Raw genomic sequence first — 4,846 nt, 5'->3', positions numbered from 1 at the left:
CCAGTAAGTGGCTATTTTAGTACTTGTCTCTATACTTGCTACATTGTGTGCAGTGTGTCGGGCTCTATAGTAAATGTCCTCCCATTCCCATTGTGTAAATGTGTGGCTCAGTTCTGAGTCCCATCTCCTCTGACTCAGGGATTTATTAACCTCTGGAGGTGGTCGAAGTAGGCTGTATAGTTCAGGTGTGTGGCGAATGTTTGAGGATTTAGACAGCAACCACCTCTCAAATGTAGTTATAAGGTGTTGTACCTGGTAGTCGAACCCCAGGATGGGTCAGATAGTGTCTGATCTGCTGATATCGATAATGTAAATTTTTCAGGAGCTACTGTTGTAGGCGGAAGTCCTCAAAAGTCAAGGGGCAGGACTCGTTAAAGGAGTGTCAACTAGACCTCTGGCCTTCCTGGGTCCCCTGAATAAAAGTCCCCGGAGTCGAGACCGGTGGCAAATTCACTGCTGTTGAATTCTGGGTCACCCAGTTTGGGTGTTGGTGGCGATGGAAATGTTAAGGCTCTTTTCTCTACGGCCCCTCCCACACCACCAGAGGGGCCTGCGTGACAGGCGAGAGAGAGACTTTTGGGGCACATCGACCTGGGAAGGAAGGGGATCTTCCACAGAGATTGTCCTGTTACTGCTCTATCCACAAAAAGCTGATGCTTTTCGGATTCAGGGCGTGACCACTCCACAAATGTCTTCAGCTGTAATGCCCAGAAGTTCTCCAGTAAGTTCAGCACCCCCAACCCTCCCTCATTCGGCGATGTATAGCACAGTTCTTTGTACATGCGAGGTCTCTTGTCTGCCCATATGAAACATTCCACCTTATGCTACAAGGGGTGTGTTATGCCTGGGTTCCAGCTCGAGGGTTTGGAAGATGAATAGTATCTTTGGTAGTATTGTCATTTTTACTGCCACTACTCGACCAAGCCAAGACAGCGTGTGTGGGCTGCAGCGGCGTTGGTCTGTTTGTATTTGGTGGAATAATGTGGTGTAATTCAATGATATTATGCGTTGTGTATTCACAGTGAGTTTTATCCCCAGGATAAGGTATTACAGGTGGTGCCCATTGAATGGGGTCGGTGTGATGCAATTCCACCAGTGTGGGAACTGTAATCGATAGGCTGATAGCTTGGGATTTATGGATATTGATCTTGAAGCCTGCTGCTTGGGTAAACTGTTCCAATTCGACCAAAAAGGCCAGAAGGGAAGTCTGTGTGTCTTCTAATGTTGAGACTACATCATCCGCAAATAAGCTAAGTGTGTGTTCGTCCCCTCCTGAAGTGCACCCCAGCAATAAGAGGGTTGTTGCGAGTCCGTTTGGCTATTGGCTCCAGCGAAGGAGGGAAATTGGGCACCCCTGCTCGTACCTCACTGGATGGGGAAAGGAGTAGAGGTAGAGGTGAAGCCATGCGTTGTCACTGGTCTACTGTCACTATTTAAGACCAATTTTATTAATCTTACGGGAAGGCCAAAATGTTGCAAGGTCTCTTAGATAAGGCCAGTGTACCCTATTGAACACTTTGTCTTCATCGATAAAGAGGAGCATGTGTTTGGTGTCAAAGTGCTGTGCTTTATCAATGATATGTAGTAGTGGCTTGGTGTTATCAACGCATTGATGATTGGGCACAAATCCCGCCTGGTCTGGGTCTATCAGGCCGGGAAGGAGGGGGGATAGTCGTGATGCTAGAATCCCAGTGAACAGTTTTAGATCAACGTCAAGGAGAGAGATTGGCTTGTAAGAGGCACACTAGCATCTGTCCTTACCGGGCTTGTGTATTAAGACCACTGAGGTTTCCAGCATAGTTGATCAAAGTGGTGAGGAGGTTCTGATGGCATTGTATACTCTAGTGGGGACAAGGGTCACAATGGAGCATAAGGTCTTACAATTAAAAAAAAAAGGAAGTTTCTGTTTTGAGATGGCAGATATCACCTCCCCTATCCTGATAGGGGACTATAATGACTCAGCCTGGTCTTGTGTTATTTTATTGGTGGCCACTTCTTCTCAGAGGAGGCAACTGCAAAAAATTCCCCTCTAACCACCGCCTTCATGGAATCAAAAAGGGTAACTATGGGGGTCTCAGTAGTGTAATTTGGCGAAAAGTAGTCTTGTAATGTCTTCAAAATCTGCTGGATCACCTCAGGGGGATATAGTAATGTGTCTCTGAGGTGCTAGGTTCGTGGTGGTGGGAGAGGCTGCTAAAGAGATCTTTCTATCTACGTCCTCATATAGGTGCTAGAGTTGTGTAGAGAGTGGTAGCAAATGAGGCAAAGGATTGAGAGAAGTGTGCTAGATTGAAATTAAAATTGATATTAGAATTACTTTCACATGGAGGGAAGCTATTTAACCTGTTTCCCTGCACTCTGTGTGTGGGACTCTGATACTCAAGAGGGACTGCTGTTTAGAAACTGTGTTCTTCTAACTCCAGCCCACTTTAAATAGGAGCCTAATGTTTTCAATGGTGCAGAGTACTTTCCCATTACACCTCCAACTTGACTTGCAGTAATAATCGCAGATAGGTCCCTAGTGCGTAATTGCTGATGTCTGGTCCTCCTGTCTAATGGACTAACGGTGGCCTTTTCCATCAGCAGATTATATTGAATGGCCAGCAGAGGCAGTGTTGCAGAGGAGAATCTCTCTGCAATGCTGAGACAAAACAAAAAAAGAAATCAAATTCATCAGCCTTCTCCATGCCTTATCAATTTATATGGTAAGTCAAACTCGCTTTTAATTGTTTTGCTCTCATTAAAAGAAGTTCATAACATCTGATGGCTCTCAGGACCTTTTAGTGGGGTCTTCCGCATAAATATAACTTTTCAGGACGGTAGCAATATTGGTTAACTGATAGGGATGTGCTAAAATAAAGATGTTAGAATCTGTTACTCAAAGCTTTTATTTCCACTGACTGTAGCATAAACCTTCCTCCCTTAACTTATCAGATCACTGAATTGCTATTGGTGTACCATAACCTAAAATAATTCCAATGAGAAGGGTACGCTGTCTCTTGGCTGCTAAAGAGATCTTTGTATCTACGTCCTCATATAGGTGCTAGAGTTGTGTAGAGAGTGGTAGCAAATGAGGCATAGGATTGAGAGAAGTGTGTTAGGTTGAAATTAAAATGGAGAATAGAATTCTTAGTGAACTTTGAATTTTCACAATATTGCAGACTCGATTGTACTAATTATTAACGCTTTATGAAAATAATTTTATTTGGTAGTGTTGTATTTAGTTTTTAAATATTCAATTTCTAATAATAGTCTAACGGTGGACTTTTTCTTCTGCAGATTATATTGCATGGCCAGCAGAGGCAGTGTTGCAGAGTAGAATCTCTCTGCGTTGATGAGACTAAAAAAAAAAAGAAATCAAATTCATCAGCCTTCTGCATGCCTCTGTCAATTTATATGGTGAGTCAAACTCGCTTTAAATCAATTTGCTCTCATTAAAAGAAGTTCATAACATCCTCTGGCTCACAGGACCTTTTAGTGGGGTCTTCCGCATCAATATAACTTTTCAAGACGGTAGCAATATTGGTTAACTTATAGGGATGTGCTAAAATGAAGATGTTAGAATATGATACTCATAGTTTTTATTATTTCAACAAACTGTAGCATAAACCTTCCTCCCTTAACTTATTAGTTGACTGAATTGCTATTGGTGTACCATAACCTAAAAGAATTCCAGTGAGGAGGGTACGCAGTCTCTTGGCTGCTAAAGAGATCTTTATATCTACGTCCTCATATAGGTGCTAGAGTTGTGTAGAGAGTTGTAGCAAATGAGGCATAGGATTGAGAGAAGTGTGTTAGGTTGAAATTAAAATGGAGAATAGAATTTTTAGTGAACTTTGAATTTTCACAATATTGCAGACTCGATTGTACTAATTATTAACGCTTTATGAAAATAATTTTATTTGGTAGTGTTGTCTTTAGTTTGGAAATATTCAAGTTCTAATAATAGACTAATAATGGACTTTTTCATCTGCAGATTATATTGCATGGCCAGCAGCGGCAGTGTTGCAGAGGAGAATCTCTTTGCGTTGCTGAGACAAAAAAAAAGAAATCAAATTCATCAGCCTTCTGCATGCCTCTATCAATTGATATGGTAAGTCAAACTCGCTTTTAATCGTTTTTCTCTCATTAAATGAAGTTCATAACATCCTATGGCTCACAGGACCTTTTAGTGGGGTCTTCCGCATAAATATAACTTTTCAAGACGGTAGCAATATTGGTGCTAGAGTTGTGTAGAGAGTTGTAGCAAATGAGGCATAGGATTGAGAGAAGTGTGTTAGGTTGAAATTAAAATGGAGAATAGAATTTTTAGTGAAGTTTGAATTTTCACAATATTGCAGACTCGATTGTACTAATTATTAACGCTTTATGAAAATAATTTTCTTTGGTAGTGTTGCCTTTAGTTTGGAAATATTCAAGTTCTAATAATAGACTAATAATGGACTTTTTCATCTGCAGATTATATTGCATGGCCAGCAGAGGCAGTGTTGCAGAGGAGAATCTCTTCGCGTTGCTGAGACAAAAAAAAAGAAATCGAATTCATCAGCCTTCTGCATGCCTCTATCAATTGATATGGTAAGTCAAACTCGCTTTTAATCGTTTTTCTCTCATTAAATGAAGTTCATAACATCCTATGGCTCACAGGACCTTTTAGTGGGGTCTTCCGCATAAATATAACTTATCAAGACGGACGCAATATTGGTTAACTGATAGGGATGTGCTAACATGAAGATGTTAGAATCTGATACTCATAGTTTTTATTATTTCAACAAACTGTAGAATAAACCTTCCGCCTTAACTTATCAGATCACTGAATTGCTATTGGTGTACCATAACCTAAAAGAAT

General features: G+C 41.1%; 1 long non-coding RNA gene across 1 annotated transcript; it reads left to right on the top strand.

Moving 5' to 3' along the window:
- Positions 1–2,592: 2,592 nt before the first annotated feature.
- Positions 2,593–4,541, top strand: LOC146789937 (uncharacterized). Its single transcript, XR_014969882.1, has 4 exons — positions 2,593–2,705; positions 3,280–3,399; positions 3,977–4,093; positions 4,459–4,541. It is a non-coding gene; the product is annotated as an uncharacterized LOC146789937 (long non-coding RNA).
- Positions 4,542–4,846: the final 305 nt, after the last annotated feature.

The sequence above is a fragment of the Triturus cristatus genome, chromosome 10 (genome assembly GCF_964204655.1).
Source record: "Triturus cristatus chromosome 10, aTriCri1.1, whole genome shotgun sequence".
Taxonomy (NCBI): Eukaryota; Metazoa; Chordata; class Amphibia; order Caudata; family Salamandridae; genus Triturus; species Triturus cristatus.
The sequence above is the reverse complement of the archived record's forward strand: the minus strand, read 5'-3'. Positions and strand labels throughout refer to the sequence as shown.